The sequence below is a fragment of the Hemicordylus capensis genome, chromosome 6 (assembly GCF_027244095.1).
Source record: "Hemicordylus capensis ecotype Gifberg chromosome 6, rHemCap1.1.pri, whole genome shotgun sequence".
NCBI lineage: Eukaryota > Metazoa > Chordata > Lepidosauria > Squamata > Cordylidae > Hemicordylus > Hemicordylus capensis.
The window spans coordinates 133484213-133491539 of NC_069662.1; the positions used below are offsets into that span (position 1 = coordinate 133484213).

Genomic DNA, 7327 nt, shown 5'->3' on the forward strand with positions numbered 1-7327 from the left:
TGTGCCATTGCAAGAGCATCACAGTGGTCACAGTGGACTAGACCCCAGGATCCTTTACCCTCCCTCATATACATATTCCCTCCTAGGAAGTCATCATGATCCTTTCCCTGACTAACAGAAAAATAGTGCCCCTCGGCACCCCCCTGTTGCTAGCAATTGTGCTTGTGCGAGACTGTTTTCGTGTAGGGCTCTTACGAGGGTGGTGGTGCAACTGCTGTCAGAAGAAGCAATGGCCGAGGGCGGGCAGTCCATTCCAAAAAGGCACAATCATGCGTGGCACACACCCCTTGTAGACTGTGGCCACTGGCTGTCACCCTGCACACGTTCTGATGCCTTGCCTACAGTCTGGCAACGCGAGTGCTACAGAGCTTGTTGGGATGCAACCTCAGCAGACAAGGGAGAGGGAGAGGCTCACCTACACTGAAACTGGAGGCTGCCCGGCTGCAGTTGGAAGAATGTCTGTGATGCAATTCACAGCTACAAAAAATTAACTGTGGGTTCAGCAAACTCTGGTTTCACGTTATGCGCGAATGTAGCCAGCGACTGTAAACACCCACATAGGACTGCCAACTCTGACTGAAGCGATATGTGGGGGAAACCACCCCCCCATATTTCACGATATCAAGCCATTTACATCTCTAGGATAGTTTTCAATAGTATCCTGGAGATTCATGCCATTTCCTGGAGATTCATGCCAACTACATCCATGATGGTATTTGCTGCAAAAAGTGGAGTCATAATCACAGAAATGGTCACTGCATGTCCCTCATGAAACAATCTTTCTTCACAAGGGCAGACATGTGGTTTAAGAAATTGAATAGTACAAACAAACCATAATTTTATCTTTATGTATACACACACATACACATGCAGAAGTGTGGCAAATAAGGATAAACACACACAGAGAGAAACAGTATATATATATATATATATATATATATATATATATATATATATATATATATATATATGCCAGAACCTACATTTTCAGTTATAGCTTTTGCATTCAAATACATTCAGTTAGAGAGAGAAAGAGGGAGAGATTTAAAATAAGATCATTAAAAGTAAGCAAATCTGTATGTATTGTCTGTGCACAAAATCCTCAACATTTTCAAATAATATATTAATAGAAAAATACAATTATTGAGATTGTCTGGGAAAACATCTTGCCCTAGAAAATATGAAAGCACCGTGTTCAAAGGACATGGAAAATAAACCCCCTTTCTTTATAGACCTGTCCCCATGGGATTTGGCATAAGACAGACTAGAGAATTTCTAAGAAATGTCAGGTTTTCTTTGCTGGCGTATTTTTTACTTTGTTCTGAACAGAAACAACTTTGGCTCAAAAGGTAAATTCCATTGACTGTAGATTTTACTAAATGCGAGTTTAGTTGTGCAAGCAAAGGGAAACCGAGAGTGTACTAAATATGACTACGTTTTACAACCCCTTTCTTCCCCCTTCGTTTTTTTGATAAGCACTTAAGAGAAGCCTATTCACTGGAAGCTGCCAATTCTTTTATTTACAATGAGAACAGATTGGGGAGACTAGAGAAAATGTGTGTGGCAAATTAGGGTGAACTCAGTGGCCTGAATAGTAAATGCGAGGGGGAAATATGAAGGGACTCGTCTGCTACTTCATTGGACTGGCTCTGCTCTTTCTGAAACTGTCCTAAAGCCATTATCATCGTTGAATACTTTGCATAATGGAAAACACAGTCACCTCAGATCTTCTTTTGCATGACAAACCCTTGATTAGAAAAATAATAGGATGGAAATGGAATTGGTGTTTACTATGGCTTGCTGGAGAAAGGAATCCAGCATTAAACAGCAACAAGGGTGAATGAGTAGAGAATGAACTCAACATCCTGGCGTATGATATAGACAGAGGAGTGAACCTTTTCGCTACAATATAAGCTGTTTATAGCCCAATTGGAGGCTGAGAAAACGAGGAAGATTGATTAAAAAAAAAAATCCAGTGATGAGAATTCTTTACCCTTAAAAAAAGAAGGCTTTATTCACAGGTCCAAAAGTATGGCCCATTTTTCTGGAGAAAGCAATTTGTGAACCATATTATAATGTTTTGACAATGAACCATAGAAGGAGATGGTTTATAATGAACCAGAGCTATTATCCATTTAGCCTTCTACAATGAAACTTGACAACCGGCAGCTCCCAGCTATTCTATCTCGAATCTCAGGCCAGTTTCATACACTATTGGTAGCCCAATACAAAAGTGACTCATAAATGCTTCCAACATGGCAACAAAAGCAAAGTGTTCTATACAAGAGCACATGCTTAACGATAGCATACAAGCCAGGGCATAGCAAGGTTGGTGGCAGCTCTAGGGGGAAATATAAGGAGGGGCGCCACCTGGCAGACCCCCTTCCGGCCTTCTTTTTTGCCACCACCGCTTGGCCGCCTTCATCCCCACCCACCTTTGCCATGCCTACCTGTTTCACACAGGCACAGTCTGATGATGTCACTGACCCAGCAGGGCTGTGACAACTTGGTGGGTCGGGGCTGCACAGACATCGGTGAGAACAAGCCTGCTTTAAAGAGGCTCCCTGTTCTCGCTGGGATTGGGGCAGCTGGGGCATTGTAATTGGCAGCCCCCAGGCAGCAGCAGGACAATGGCAGCCCCACTGTAACTGCACCCTCTGTCTCAGTTACCCGTTTGCCCCTGAACACGATTCTCCCACCTACAGTACTCGGCAATAGGGTCACTTAGGCCGGGTCTACCAAGGCAGCAGATTAAGGTGAAGCCCTGAAGTGGCAGAATGGACTTTTTCAATTCAGTAAGTGGGGGAGTGGTACTGTTTTAAGTGCTCCCGTATGGGGCAGGCGGGGGCCCTATAAGCAAGAAACCAACCCAGCATGGAGTGAACTGGGATAGAATCTGATGTGCTAGATTTTTCTTAACTTTCAAAAAGTTTGACCATGGGTGGGAGAAGAAAACACTCCTCTCACCTGTCATTTGAAGCAGGAGGGTCTCCTCTATCATCTCACGATTTTACCACCTCATTCTGCTGCATGTGCTGACCAGGCTTTTGCTGCCACTGTAAGACACAACAGTGGCTTTACAAAATGAAAATGTGCGTTCCGTTAATCCGATGCTAAGCAGCAAGTCAAATCCATCCGCTGAATGGACGAGATGTTTCTCTTGGGCTGATTCCCCGAAGGAGCCCTCACTGTTGCAGTCAAAAATATGGAACTGCCAGGGGCGTAGCTATAATTGAATGAAAGGGTTCAAAGAACACGGGCCCCCAGCTCCTGAGGGCCCTCCTGCTCCACCCCTCCCTATCTTCTCCATTATCTCCTTCACTCTGGGGGGCCGCCAGAGAGAGGGATGAACACGGGCCCTCTCTCCCCTAGCTACACCCCTGGGAACTGCCTTACACTGAATCAGAGCAATGGACAAAGGGCTTGCTATGACTACTCCAAGGTCTAGGCAGACAGAGAAGACCTTCCCAAGCCCTGCTGCTAGATTGTCTTTTAATTGGATACAGCAGGGAGTGAACCTGGGGCTGTGTGCATACCAAGCCGGTGGAAGCTAGGGGCTGTTCTTGTGGTAGTGCTGCTGCAGTGACTGCTTCATTGCCAATATAGTTCAACTGGAGGCTTTTCAGACAGCAGGCTTTACCAGGGGTTTACCGCAAAGCTTTACTGTGAGTTTGGGCAATAACGGATACTCCGACACAAAAAGAGGATTTTTATTTTTTTAGCCCCGGACATAAATCAGGCTAGGTTCCAATATGGAGGGGGGAAACTCTGAAATATTGCATGGACTTTGGGATGAATCTGGCCAACATGTGAACGCACACCCATCCTCCTGAAGTAAAGTCGCTGTAAAGTCACCGTCTGAAAAAGCTCAGGGAGGCAAAGAAACCAGAAGCGCACCATCACTGGAGGAAGTTGGCAATAGAAGGCAAGGCTGGCATGCTAATGAGGAGAAGCGAGATGGTGACCCCAGATGGCAGGAGGAAGCAACTTACTTGCCGATGCCAGTCCCTGATTTCTTGCCTCAACAATCACCCCACTGATGAATTGGCAGTTGCCCCGATCCGCTGGCAGCAACAACAGAAGCTCCACTTTTGCTACCACATCTCTCTTCCTCTTCCAGCTCATCTTCTCCCTGCAAGGCAAGGAACAGAACAGAAGGAGGTATGGGGTCCTTCCTGTACTTCTTTCCACTCTCTTCCCTGCCTCCTGCCTTTTGAAAATGTGGCAACCGTCACCACCACTAAACGTCATAACTCCCCATCTTGACATTTAGTGGCGGTGACTGGTGCCACATTTTCTCCTCCTCCTTCCTCCCACTTCTTGCCTTTTCAAAAGGCCGGAGATGGTGGTGGTGGGGGATTGTCATTGCCGTGATAGTTGGGGTGGGGCTGATTATTGTGGGGTTGAGGAGATTGGGATGGGGCAAACGGGTGCACTACAGAGAGCTCCTTCTTCTACATGACCCCCACTGCACGTTAAGGACATCTGAGGAGGTCCATCTCCAGTTACCACCGGTTCGTCTGGTGGAGACTCAGAGGTGGGCCTTCTCTGTAGCTGCTCCTGGGCTGTGGAATGCACTCCCGGCAGGAATCCACAATCTTAACTCTTTGCTGACCTTCAGGAGAGCCCTTAAAACCTATGTGTTTGGCCTGGCCTTCCAAGGTTTTTAATTAGTTTTGTTTTAATCCTGTAACCTGGTTTTCAGGGTTTTAATTGTTCTGATTGTTGAATTGTTTTTTTAAAATGATGTTTTAATTGTTAATTAACATTTATATTTATATTTCTGTTTTAATTGTTATTGGTTTTAACGGTTGCTGTTTTAATTGTAAACGCCCTGAGCCATCCTGGAAGGGCGGCATAAAAATTGAATGAATGAATGAATAAATAAATAAATACAGAGGTGGGAGGTTGGCTTGCTACACTACCTTGGGTGTTGGGGACAGTGCGACAAACAAACAGGGCTAAAAAAGGAATAGGAGATTTCAGGCACATGGTGTTGAGCTGTGCTGCACCCAAAATGGGTGACTTGGTGGCTGAACCCGGCTGCAGTACAGTAGTTTTTGCCCTGCTTTGGTGGTGTTGTTTTTAAAGATAACGTTGTCAATCAGAGTATTTTTTAAGAAACACGGTTGACATTTTCAAGTCTCCAGCCCTCCCCCTCCCCCTCCCTCACAAGTAAGCAGATACGAGAGACATCTTTTAGTTCTCTGTGTGTGTGTGTGTGTGTGTGTGTGAGAGAGAGAGAGAGAGAGAGAGAGAGAGAGAGAAAGAGAATGAATTTCTACTCCATCTGACCCAGGGAAAACAAAAACAAACAAACAAACAAAATCCCATAAGGAAGGACAAGAAGTTCTGAGATATGCTACATGGTTATTGTTACTAGGGAAACGACTTCCTTAGCATTCATGTGTTCAGCACTGATCTCTCTGACTGTGTCTCTGCTTCTCAGGCAACAACCTGAAGAGAGCGGCACAAGGCAGGGAGGAGGCAAGCCCATCTGGCACATCTTCCCATACATGTGTTGACCCCATTTACAACAGCTCCAGTTTTTGCCTTTTTAGCAAGTTTAATTATACTTAATAGAATTGGAGGTTTTGTGATGAGAGTAATAAAGACCAGCCTCACTCGGTGCTTCTCACTTAGTTGTTTTCACAGCTATTGTGGAAAAACAGTGTTTTTCCCTCTTTGGAAAGAGAACTAAAGACACACAAAAAATCATCTTTACTTTCCCCACTTTCTTAGAATATGTATCAATTCCTACAGCAATATATGTAGTTACTACCCTGTTTCCCCGAAAGTAAGACCTACCCTGAAAGTAAGACCTAGCAGTAATTTCTGATGTACTGCTAATTGCCCTAGTGCATTTTTGGGGCCTAAAATTAATATAAGACACTGTCTTATTTTCGGGGAAACACGGTATATATAAATATTGGCTAACATGATGCAGGAAAGTTCTCAAAGTAGTCTTGATTACATTAAAAAGCCTTTAATTTCAATTGGACTATTTGAGTAATTTCCCTCATCGTGTCAGCCAATGTATATATATCTTTCTTAACTAAAAATGCAAGATGGGTTGAACAATGTAAACTAATTATACAATCTGCAGTATGAAAGTTAAAATATCAGCTTTTTCCATAGGTTGAACAATGTAAACTAATTATACAATCTGCAGTATGAAAGTTAAAGTATCAGCTTTTTCCATAGGCCTGACAGTAAATAATGTCCTCACTACTTTCCTATATATCATGAAGCACTGTTCTTGGTAGGCTTCCCTACACAGGGAGTTCCACAGATATAGGCCTAGTTCACACAGTCATCAAATTCAGGGCAGGAGGCAGGCTAGCCTGGTTTGCATGATAATGCAAACTCACAAAAATCCCACCAGCTTAGATTGCTCAAAGCAGGGTAACCCAGCTTTCTTACTCTGCTCTTAATCAAGTGAGGAAGAGGAGAGATAGCTCTCCTACCTTTGGTTGTGTGATCCACTCACCCCTTCTATCCAGCAGGCCCTCCCTCTCATGGAAACAAGAGAGATCTGTGGCTACAGCAGATGCCATCCATGCATATGCCACTCTGCAAAGCACACTCTATGATCTTGAAACTGGAGTGGCTTCAGCAGGGCTGGGTCCCCCTTCTGCTCCTTTGTGGCCAATCAGAGGGCAGCTGCGGGCATCATGAAGCCTTCTAGTCTGCTGAAAGCGCAAAGCATGCTGAGAAGGCATGCTAGGCCTCGGAGAACTTTTCATGCTTGCATTCCCCTATTTCAATAATGGATGTCACATCTGGCTTAATTGTGTATTTCCTGGGTTTGTTAACCCAGGTTCTAGCATGTGCTACTACTGGGGTAGGAGCTCTCCAGCCCACCCTCAAGTGGCTGTGTGAATCGCCTTATAGTGTTGCTGATTTTTTTTTTAAAGCTCTCCTCCGTGTCAGCATCAACCTAAATCAATGGAGGAGACATTTGGAGCAAGACCTCCCTAGATAATTTCAAGTAGGTGGAAAGAATGTGAGATAGGGATGTGCAGAATGTTCTGCACTCAGAATGTTCCACCTTGAAATGAGCCATTTTGAGTGTTCTGAGCTTGGAACAGAATGCCCTTCAAATAAAGGGCCTGTTCCAAGCTCGGAATGGAATGGCCTGTTTTGAGTTGTAATGCTCCAAGCATTGTGAGTGCCATTTTGGAGTCCAAAATGGCACTCTTCTGGTCTCTGTGCATGTGCAGCAGCCATTTGTGTGGTCACCACCACCACACAAATGACTGCCATAGATGCACAGAAGCCAGAAGAGCGCCATTTTGGAGTCCAAAATGGTGCTTGGAATGTTCCA

At 44.6% G+C, this 7327-nt stretch overlaps 1 long non-coding RNA gene across 1 annotated transcript; it reads right to left on the reverse strand.

The window, feature by feature from the left end:
• Window positions 1–2851: 2851 nt before the first annotated feature.
• Window positions 2852–6559, reverse strand: LOC128332014 (uncharacterized). Its single transcript, XR_008310511.1, has 3 exons — window positions 6468–6559; window positions 3993–4132; window positions 2852–3056 (listed from the first exon to the last, which is right to left on the reverse strand). It is a non-coding gene; the product is annotated as an uncharacterized LOC128332014 (long non-coding RNA).
• Between the last annotated feature and the right edge of the window lie 768 nt (window positions 6560–7327).